The sequence below is a fragment of the Grampus griseus genome (assembly GCF_964374135.1).
Source record: "Grampus griseus genome assembly, chromosome: 1".
In the NCBI taxonomy this organism is placed as follows: Eukaryota; Metazoa; Chordata; class Mammalia; order Artiodactyla; family Delphinidae; genus Grampus; species Grampus griseus.
Genome location: NC_139017.1, coordinates 83829768 through 83841897, shown reverse-complemented (window position 1 = coordinate 83841897; position 12130 = coordinate 83829768).

Here is a 12130-nt window from a genome sequence, read left to right as displayed (position 1 = left end):
GTATGAACATTTTACCACTTTGAGTAAAGTGTGAATAATATGTTACACTTGTGAGGAAAGTGTGAAAACCTGACTTCCATTTAGGTTCCTTTACCTTCCTCATGTTTAAATATTAGACACCAGATGGCATTACAATTTTTGTTTCAATCCTCAAATATGATGTAGAAAACCCATGAGAAGTATAGTCTATTGTATGTACTCATATTTCTGCTCTTTCTGTTATTCTTTCTTCTTTATGCTCCAAGATTCCATTATTTCTTTTTTATCATTTCCTTTCTGTTTTGAGAAAAACTTTTAGCCCTTCTTTAACGGTATATCTGCTAGTGACAAATTCTTTCAGAAAATCTTCTTTCTTTGATGATGTCATTTTTCCATTTCATTCCTGAGGGATAGTTTCTCTGGATATAGAATTTGTGGTTGACAGTTCTTTTCTTTGGTGCTTGATAAATGATGTGTGTACCTTCCTTTTGGTCTCTGTGGTTTTAGATGAGAAATCCACTGTCATTCAAACTGGTGTTCCTCTTTAGATAATGCATGTTTTTCTCTTGCTGCTTTCCAGATGTTTTCTTTGTCTTTAGTTTGCAGAAGGTTAATTATGATTTGTTTTGCCGTGTATTTCCTTTGGTTTATCCTGTTTGATGTTTGCTCAGTTTCTTGCATCTGCACATTTGTTTGGTTTGCCAGTTTGAGGGCGTTTTTGGCCATTATTTCCTTGAATACTCTTTCAGTTCTATTCTCTTTTCTCCTCTCCTTCTGGGACTCTGCTGATAAAAATGTTGGTTCTTTAAGAGTCCTATAGGTTCCTGAGAGTTTGTTCAGTTGTGTTCAGTCTATTTTCTCTGTTCCTCAGATTGGTCAAATTCTATTCTTCCTTTTGTCAAGTTTACTGATTCTATCCTCTGTTATTTCCACTGTGCTATTGAGCCTATCCAGAGAGTATTTCTTTCTTTCTTTCTTTTTTTTTTTGTTTTTTAGAGCAGTTTTATGATTACAGAAAAATTGAAAGTACAGCGTTCCCATATACCAGAGAGTACTTATTTCTATCAATGTATTTTTTTGGTTCTGTGATTTCCATTTAGTTCCTTTTTATAAGTTCTACTTTTTTACTCATTATAATTTTTAAAATTGAGGTATAATTGACACATAATGTTACATTAATTTCAGGTATACAGTATAATGATTCTATAATGATTCTATATGTGTATACATTGCGAAATGATCACCACAATAAGTCTAGTTAATGTCTGTCATCTTACATTGTTACAAAAAAATCCTTTTTCTTGTATGAGAACTTTTAAGATCTACTCTCTTAACAGCTTTCAACTTTCAAATATGCAATACAGTATTATTAACTACAGTCCCCATACTATACATTACATCCCCATGACTTATTTATTTTATAACCGGAAGTTTGTACCTTTTGACCCCCTTCGCCCAGTTCTCTGATCCCCAACCCTTCTTCTGGCAAGCACAAATCTGATCTCTGTTTCTAGGAACTTGGTGTTTTTGTTTTCAGATTCCACATACAAGTGAGATCATACAGTATTTGTCTTTGTCTGACTTAATTCACTTAGCATAATGCCCTTGAGGTTCATCTGTGTTATCACAAATGGTAAGATTTCATGCTTTTTTATGACTTAGTAATATTCCATTATATATATATGCCACATTTTCTTTATCCATTCATCATTAATTGATACTTAAGTTGTTCCCATATCTTGGCTATTGTAAATAATGCTGCAGTGAACATGGGAGTACATATATCTTTTTGAATTAGTGTTTTACTTTTCTTCAGATAAATACCCAGAAGTGGAATTGCTGGAGTATATGGTAGTTCTATTTATTATATATATATATATATATATATATATATATATATATATATATATAATGTAAATAAATAAATATTTATTGTAATTATTTACATATATATATATTTGTTGAGGTTTTTGCTTTTCATTTGTTTCAATAGAATATGAAACTGATTACTGAAGCATTTTTATGACCACTGCTTTACCTTTCCTGTCAGATAATTCCAACGTCTGATTCACCTTTGTATGGATGGCACTTTATTGTCTTTTCTCATTTGAGTTGTGATGTTCTTGTTTTTGGAATGACGGGTGATTTTTTTTTTTTTTAATTGCATTCTGGCCTTTTTGTCTATTGTTTGGATATTCTGAGTCCTATTTAAGTCTTTTGTTTTAACAGGTAGTTATCCTGTTAAGGTTTAGAATGGCATCCTGCCTCCTTTTGTGGGCTGTGATTCCAGTGATAGCTTAATTTTTAGAACCTTTGTGGTGTTATTTTGTTCTGCTTAGTTTATCTGGTACCACTGGAGCTCCCACTGGTTCCTGCTGGTGCTGCTAGAGGAGGTGGAAAGGCTTTCCCTAGCCTGGGCTACCTCATGTCTCTGTATGGAATACAGAGGGGCGTTTCAGGCCTGTGGGGCCAAAGACTGCCCCCCAGGCTGGTCACTTGTTGTGGTGAAATTTTTCTTGCCAGTGGCATTTGGACATCCAGTTATCTCTCAGTAGGACAGGGAAGTCTCAGGTTTTTAGAAGGAGATTGCTTCCCCAGACTGCTTCTTCTTAGTGGGACTCCCAGTCATACCCCCTTGCTTTTGGTAGCGGGGCTTATCAGGCACTGTTGGAGAGATTCTTGTTCAGTCCCGGAGAGGAATGAGGCTGCTGGTCTGCCTTCTATGCTAGATTGGGTATTGGGACATGTCAGGACTGGGTTGCTGTCTTCTGTTGGGTGGGGGGCACATCAGATACCCTGCCTCTGTGTTGTTTCTCTGGTCTCAGGATCCCAAACCCATATGCCTTCCTTTTACCACCTTCCAAAGTCTCTTTGGGTTGTCTTTTTCACTATTTTTAGGGTTTATAGTTGTACTTACAGGGGAGGAGCAGGGAGAAACCGGTCTAGGCCGTCTTGTCTGGACTGAAAGTCCTAATTATGTTTTAAAATGTTTTAAAATTTTAATTTACATTTACTTTAACAGAGAATACCTTTTGTTTGAAGATATCTTACTTCTTATATACTGACTTCAACAATGACCTTATGTGATCATATAAAGGTTGATTTTGTGTACATTACTTTTACTTTGCCAACCAGGAATATATATATAGGTATTTCTACAGTGAATCAAAATTGGGTGAATAAAATTTTTTGAATGGGTAAACTGCCGTTGTGTTCAATCAACTCCATTTATTGAAAATCTTTTCCCCACCACACTTGCAATATAATTTTTCTTATAAATCTAGGAGTGAGTCTTTTTCTGAACACACTATACCAGCGCTGACAGTAGATGTATAATGCAAGTCACAAATGTGAGACATACGTTAACTATAAGTTTTTTGTAGCCACATTAAAAAAGGTAAAAAGAAACTGATGAAATTTATTTTAATAATATATTTTATTTAAGTGTATAAAAATGTTAACAAGTAATCAATATGAAATTATTGAGGTATTTTACATTTTTTGGTACTGTGTCTTTGATATCTGGCATATATTTTACATTTACAGCAGATCTCAATTCAGACACAAAATTGTCATCAGAAATACTTGATCTGTACCTAGGTTTCAGAAAATTTACAGTTGAAAAAGTAGATTCACATACCTCAGTTAGTCCAAACTGTGGTTAAAAGTTTTCCAGTAACTGCTCAATTAACAGTTCTTGAATTTAAATTCATTAAAATAAAAGAAATTCAAAATTTAATTCCTGAATTGCACTAGCCACTTTTCAGGTGCTCAGTAGTCATATGTGTCTGGTGGCTACTGTATTGGACAGTACAGCTCTATTCAGTTCTGTTTTTCTATTGTCTGTCCTCGCTCCAGTAACATATTGTCTTAATTTACTATAACTGTATATAAGTCTTGATATCTGGTGGTATAATGTCTTCCAACTTTATTCTTGGCTATTATTAATCCTTTAAACTGGCATGTGAATTTTAGAATCACCTTGTCAACTTCCAGTAGCATTTTTTTCCCCACAGTTACTGCCATTCTCAATGTTATCTGCTTATATGATGACAAGAAAAATGAAGCCATATTGAGATATGGAGGTTGGCTAGTTAGTTGCCTTGGTCCTTTTCCTAGCTAAGCAACTGGTTCTGAAACATCAGCATCACTGTTCCTGCCAATTCATTATCTGAACCTCTGCAAATTATAAAATATAATATGAAGTGACATGGGCTTTTCAAGATCATTGTGAATATCAGTTATTCAAGTCATAAATCAGATATGACTTTAAAAATATAATACAGAATATGAAAAAAATAAATATATTTCCTTATTTCCTTTTATTTTATTAGAGAGTGGAACCTAATGAGGTGTTAGGACCAGAGAAGAGGTTGGAGTAGTTTGCTGGTACTGGAAATTACACACTTCTCTATACTATTTCTAGTACTAAGCACAGGCCCTGACATATAGTAGGCATTCAAATATTTGAATAAATAAATGGAGACAATATACTTTGAACTCTCCAATCAGATGTGGAGCCATTATACTTATTCACAAGCTAGGCCCTCTACTACTGCAAACTGACCTTTTTTCATTAAAATGGCTGAGTAATATTATACAAGGTAATATATGGCATTTAAGCTTTGTGGCATTTCTTTAATATGTGAAAAGAGGTGTTTGGGGACATAATTATAATAGAATTACTATATAATTTGGTGTAACTCATGAAGCATGATGTATGATGAGAAAGTGAATTGCTCTGATTTGAATAGAACACTATTAAAGTAAATCATCTCATGTGTTTTAAACAGGTCCCAAATCGTAGTCACACAAGACCAGTTATCTGGCTAATTGTTCTAATCCAAACATTGCCACATTTAAATCTTTGACTTCATCACCACCCCTGTGAACTAACTTATTAAATTCTTATATCAAAGAAATTTTTCTAATGGAATAGAGTATCCTAAAGTAATTTCCACACAGTTCTTTTAAGTTAGAAAATGTTTTAAAACTCAATATGGCTATGGTATTAGGTTGAGCAGTCAAGAAAACATCCACTGGGTTTCAGGTTGAGCAGTCAAGAAAGCATTCATTGGATTTCTTTTTCTGACAATATGACTGCCTGAATCTTTAAGTTATAAAACATTTAAAACATGCTTGTTTAAAAAAAAGAAAAAGCATGACAACAGAAAGTCATTTTAAATGAATGGATGAGTTTGCAAAAAGGAGCAAACAGTATATCAGGAAAGTTAAGATGGCTTTGAAGCCACTGGATACCTGGGGGACATATACAGACCTAGGTGACCTATAGCTTTAGAGCACAGAGAGGCTGGGGAGTAAGATGTGGGCTTCCACAGGTTGAGAAGCCAGACTGGAGGCTACTTTAGGGAAAGGACAAGCAAGTATAAAGCAAAAAAAAAAAAGTACTTACCGTGCAGAAGTAGGCAGAGAAAATGTTCTCCCTGGCCTTGACTCTGAATAGAGGTTAAAAGCAAAAAAATTCTCCGCTGAGAATTTGTGGCTGCTTATTCACCCTCATATGTGCATTTGGAGTTAAATTAATGCTGTTTGCATGATCTGAGAAAGCCTACACAAGAATTATAATTTAACCCAGACCTGGGTCTTTAATGCTCCAGGTGCTTGGCAGAACCATACTTAAGTCCTATCTGGAAGTAAACATCTTAAACCAAGTTGCAAAGAATTGCCACAGAGATACATAAAATCCAAGCACACAATCAGAACTTACTGTCATAACAAGCCACCATGAGTGAGGGTCAGTAAGAACACCATACCATAAGACCAAACCCAGTAGACTTCAGTTATTGGAATATAAGTGTGGTTTTTGAAAGGAGTATTTTAGTATTATTAAAGGAATAAAAGGAGAAATTGAAAACATCATAAAGAGCAAGTGGTTTTTATTGACCAGGCAGTTTTGAAAATGAACCAAATAGAAGTTATAGAAATGTAAAATGAAAAACAAATTTTTAAAAATCAATAGTAAGGTTAAATAGGAGATTAGACACAGCAGAAGATGACTAGAAGGTAGTTCTGAAGCTAATACACAGAAGGCAGCATAGAGGCAGAGGGATGGAAATTGTGATAAAACGTATAAGAGACATAGGGAATAAATTACAAAAGATGATAGAGGGAGAATGGGGAAGAGACAATATTTGACATGATTAATAGCTGAAATTTTTCTAGAAAAAAGATCCTAATCTTCACATTTTAGAAGCCCCCAAAATACAAAGAAATCCATACCTGGGCACATGGACTCATTGTAGTGAAATGCAGAACAGTAAAGGCAAAGACAAAGATCTAATAATAGAAACCTGATACAGGGAAAAAATCAAAATGCTGAAAGAAAATAAGGGCCAATCGAGAATTGTATTTCTAGTGAAACAGTCTTTCAAACATGAAGGCAAAATATATTTTCAGATAAACAAAAACAGGGAGTTTACCTAAAACCTCCCTCCTCCAAATAACTTTGAATGATTTACTTCTGATCTTAGAAGGAAGGTTTGAGGTGTAAGAAGAACATGATGAAGTAAAATGGTAGGTATGGGGATAAATCTGAACGTACATTAATGATGTAAAACAAAAATATTTAATTTGTGGAGTTTAAAAGACCTCAGTAATATCAGAGTTGTTAAATACTGTATTACAATTTGATGTAAATGGGAAGGAGATAACTAGATTTAAAACCTCTTCAGGCCCTTGTATTGTTTGAGAACAAGCTAAAAGATGGAATTTCTGTAAATATGAAAGTTAAAAATGAAAGCTTAACATTTAAAAGAATGAAAACAGTAGATGTCTTCTAAATGAGGAAAGAAAAAATATGAGGAAAGAGCTAATTAGTTTAACAAAAGGCAAGAAAAAGAAAAAAGAAACAAATGTGAGAAAAATAAAGAGCACAAAGTAAAGTGGTAGAAATAAACCCAAATATCAGTAATCAAATTAAGTATTAATGGGCTAAATTCTTAACTTAAAAGACACAGGTCAAACTGAAAAGGAAAACAAAATCTAGCTACATGCTGTTGATAAGAGAACACTTGAAGGATAAGGACAGAAAAAAGTTGAAGGTAAACAATGGAAAAAAATAGGGAAGTACTAACCAAAATATTTTTTGAGTAGTGATGATATTGACAGACTGAATAGATTTTATGGCAAAATATTATTAGCATCTGAGAGGGGCTCTATATAATGATAAAATGTAGATTGTACTAGGATGCTATTTCTAAGTTTGTATGAACGTTATAGCTTAACTCCAAACTCTAAAGAAAAAAAGAATTGAATGAACTACCAGAAAATTCGGACAAATACATCATCATAGTAGGAAATTCTCATATATCTCTCTCAGTAACTCTTAGATTCAGAAAACAAAAGTAAATAAAGTTATAGAAGATGGAACATTATTAACAAATTTGATTTGGTGAATGTATATGGAACCCTGTTCCCAACAATTGCAAAATATACTTTTTTTTTTCTTCACATATTGAATATTCATGAAAATTGACCATGCTTTAGGCCAGGGGTTTGCAAACTTTTGGTAAATGGCCACATAGTATGTATTTTCTGCTTTGTGGGTCATATGGTCTTTCTTGCAACTATTCAGCTCTGCTATTATAGATTGAAAGCAACTGTAGACAGTATGCAAACACATGGGTGTGACTATATTCCAATAAAGTTTTATTTATAAATACAGGTGACTAGCTGGATTTGGCCTATAGGTCTTAGTTTGCCAGCTCCTGCTCAAGGCCATAAAAGTCTCAATAAATTTCCCTATCATGCAGACTACATTTTCTGACTGAAGTGCAATGAAGTTAGAAAAATCAATGATCTCCTCTCCACACCAACATATTCAATGCATACGTATGGGGGAAAAGTCTTCTTAACTCCTTGATGAAAAGAAATCAAAATGGAAATTTAGAAAGTACTTAGCACTGAATATTAATGAAACTACTATAAATTAAAGTTTGTAGAATGCAGCTAAAGTGGTGTTCACAGGAAGATTTATAACCTTAAAGGAGTATAAGAAGAAAGGCTGAAAATTAATGTGCTAATAATAAGCATGTGACATAATAAATTAAAAAAACAAAGAAAATTAGAATAAATTCAAGCAAGGTAGAAGGAAGGATATAATAAAGACAAAAGCAGAAGTCAATGAATGAGATAAAACCCAGCAAATCCAAAGTTGTTTTTCTTTCAAAGAAGACATTAATAAAAAAATATTAGGAATGAAAAATGGGATATAATGATGCTACAGATATTAAAGAAATAAGAGAATTCTGTGAACATTTTTATGCTACAGAATTTGAAAATTTAGATGAAATGAACAAGTTCCTAGAATAATGCAGCTTATCAAAATTGACTGAAGATATTAAAAAAAACAACAGTTTGAGTAAAGAAATTAGGTCAGCAATACGAGATCTTCCTAAAAGAAAATAGGCTCAGACAGTGTTTCAAACATTAAAGTAATGATAATTCTAGTGGCATAAAAACTCAGTAGAAACAAAAATAAAAACCTCTTCTATGAGATTAGTATATTCTGAATACTAAAACCAAATAAGGACAATGTGAGAGGAAAATTACTGGACCATTTCATTTATGAATGTACATTCAGAATTCCCAAACAAAATATTAGCAAACTAAGCAATGGTATAAAAGAAAGATAAGTCCAGCTTGTTCATGACTAGCCAAGAATACAAAGGTATTGTAGCAACTCAACAGATATAGAGAAAGCATTTGATAAAATTCACCAGTATCCATTCAGGGGAAAAATTCTTAACAAATGTGGAATGGAAGGAAACTTTCTTAACCTGTTGTAATTCACTAAAAACCTACAGCAAGACACTCAATATTGAAATAGAGGCACTTAAAAAAAAAATCAGAGACATAACAAAGATGCATATCATCACTGCTTCTACTATATATTGGAAGTTATAAATTATTTATAAAGTATAAATATATAAATTATGAGTTATGAAAAATATCTTTTTCAGTTGGAAATTCTAGCCAACTTGATGAGACAAGACAAAGAATGAAAGGTCTAAGAATTGGAAAGGAGGAAACAAAACGGTCATTATTTGTAGATGATGTAGATGATGATGACAACTGGAAATGAATAGCATTTAAATAAGCCAGAGAGGAGATTGGTTGAAGATGGCGAGGTAGAAGGATGTGCTCTCACTCCCTCTTGCAAGAACACTGGAATCACAACTAACTGCTGAACAGTCATCAACAGGAAGACACTGGAATTCACCAAAAAATATACCCAACATCCAAAGACAAAGGAGAAGCCACAGTGAGATGGTGCGAGGGGCGCAATCACAATAAAATCAAATCCCATAACTGCTGGGTGGGTGCCTCACAAATTGGAGAACACTTATACCACAGAAGTCCACCCACTGGAGTGAAGGTTCTGAGCCCCACGTCAGGCTTCCGAACCTGGGGTTCCGGCAACTGGAGAAGGAATTCCTAGAGAATCAGCTTTTGAAGGCTAGCGGGATTTGATTACAGGACATCGACAGGACTAGGGGAAACAGAGACTCCACTCTTGGAGGGCACACACAAAAGTAGTGTGCACCTCAGAACCCAGGGGAAGCAGCAGTGACCCCATAGGAGACTGAACCAGACCTACCTGCTGGTGTTGGAGGGTATCCTTCAGAGGTGGGGGATGGTTATGTCTCACTGTGAGGACAGGGACACTGGCGGCAGAAGTTCTGGGAAGTACACCTTGGCATGAGCCCTCCCAGAGTCAGCCATTAGCCCCGCCATAGAGCCCAGGTAGGCTCCAGTGTTGGGTCGCCTGAGGCCAAACAACCAACAGGGAGGGAACCCAGTCCCACCCATCATCAGTCAAGCAGATTAAAATTTTACTGAGCTCTGCCCACCAGAGCAACAGCCAGCTCTACCATCACCAGTCCCTCCCATCAGGAAACTTGCACAAGCCTCTTAGATAGCCTCATCCACCAGAGGGCAGACAGCAGAAGCAAGAAGAACTATAATCCTGCAGCCTGTGTAACAAAAACCATATTCACAGAAGGATAAACAAGATGAAAAGGAAGAGGGCTATGTACCAGATGAAGGAACAAGATAAAACGCCAGAAAACAACTAAACGAAGTGGAGATAGGCAACCTTCCAGAAAAAGAATTCAGAATAATGATAGTGAAGATGATCCAGGACCTCGGAAAAAGAATGGAGGCAAAGATCGAGAAGGTGCAAGAAATGTTTACCAAAGACCTAGAAGAATTAAAGAACAAACAAACAGAGATGAACAGAACAATAACTGAAATGAAAAATACACTAGAAGGAATCAACAGCAGAATAACTGAGGCAGAAGAACAGATAAGTGACCTGGAAGACGGAATGGTGGAATTCACTGCTGTGAAACAGAATAAAGAAAAAAGAATGTAAAGAAATGAAGACAGCCTAAGAGAACTCTGGGATAACATTAAACGCAACAACATTCGCATTATAGGGTCCCAGAAGTAGAAGAGAGAGAGAAAGAACCTGAGAAAATATTTGAGGAGATTATAGTTGAAAACTTCCCTAACATGGGAAAGGAAATAGCCACCCAAGTCCAGGAAGCACAGAGAGTCCCATACAGGATAAACCCAAGGAGAAACACGCCAAGACACATAGTAATCAAACTGGCAAAAATTAAAGACAAAGAAAAATTATTGAAAGCAGCAAGGGAAGAACGACAACATACAAGGGAACTCCCGTAAGGTTAACAGCTGATTTCTCAGCAGAAACTCTACAAGCCAGAAGGCAGTGGCATGATATACTTAAAGTAATGAAAGGGAAGAATCTACAACCAAGATTACTCTACCTGGCAAGGATCTCATTCAGATTCGATGGAGAAATCAAAAGCTTTACAGATAAGCAAAAGCTAAGAGAATTCAGCACCACCAAACCAGCTCTACAACAAATACTAAAGGAACTTCTCTAAGTGGGAAACACAAGAGAAGAAAAGGACCTACAAAAACAAACTCAATACAATTAAGAAAATGGTCATAGGAACATACATTTCAATAATTACCTTAAGCGTGAATGCATTAAATGCTCAAACCAAGAGACACAGGCCTGCTGAATGGATACAAAAACAAGACCCATATATATGCTGTCTACAAGAGAACCATTTCAGACCTAGGGACACATACAGACTGAAAGAGAGGGGATGGAAAAAGATATTCCAAGCAAATGGAAATCAAAAGAAAGCTGGAGTAACAATACTCATATCAGATAAAATAGACTTTAAAATAAAGAATGTTACAAGAGACAAGGAAGGACACTACATAATGATCAAGGGATCAATCCAAGAAGAAGATATAACAATTATAAATATATATGCACCCAACATAGGAGCACCTCAATACATAAGGCAACTGCTAACACTTATAAAAGAGGAAATCGACAGTAACACAATAATAGTGGGGGACTTTAACACCTCACTTACACCAATGGACAGATCTTCCAAACAGAAATTTAATAAGGAAACACAAGCTTTAAATGACACAATAGATCAGATAGATTTAATTGATATTTATTGGACATACCAAAAACAGCAGACTACACTTTCTTCTCAAGTGCGCGCAGAACATTCTCCATGATAGATCACATCTTGGGTCACAAATCAAGCCTCAGTAAACTTAAGAAAACTGAAATAATATCAAGCATCTTTTCTGACCATAACACTATAAGATTAGAAATGAATTACAGGGAAAGAAAAGTAAAAAACACAAACACATGGAGGCTAAACAATATGTTACTAGATAACCAAGAAATCACTGAAGAAATCAAAGAGGAAATCAAAAAATACCTAGAGACAAATGACAAAACGCGACATTCCAAAACCTATGGAATGGAGCAAAAGCAGTTCTAAGAGGGAAGTTTATAGCTATACAAGCCTACCTCAAGAAACAAGAACAATCTCAAATACACAATCTAACCTTACATCTAAGGGAACTAGAGAAAGAAAAACAAACAAAACCTGATGTTAGCAGAAGGAAAGAAATCATAAATATCAGAGCAGAAATAAATGAAATAGAAAAAAAGAAAACAATAGCAAAGATCAATAAAACTAAAAGCTGGTTCTTTGAGAAGATAAATAAAATTGATAAACCATTAGCCAGACTCATCAAGAAAAAGAGGGAGAGGACTCAAATC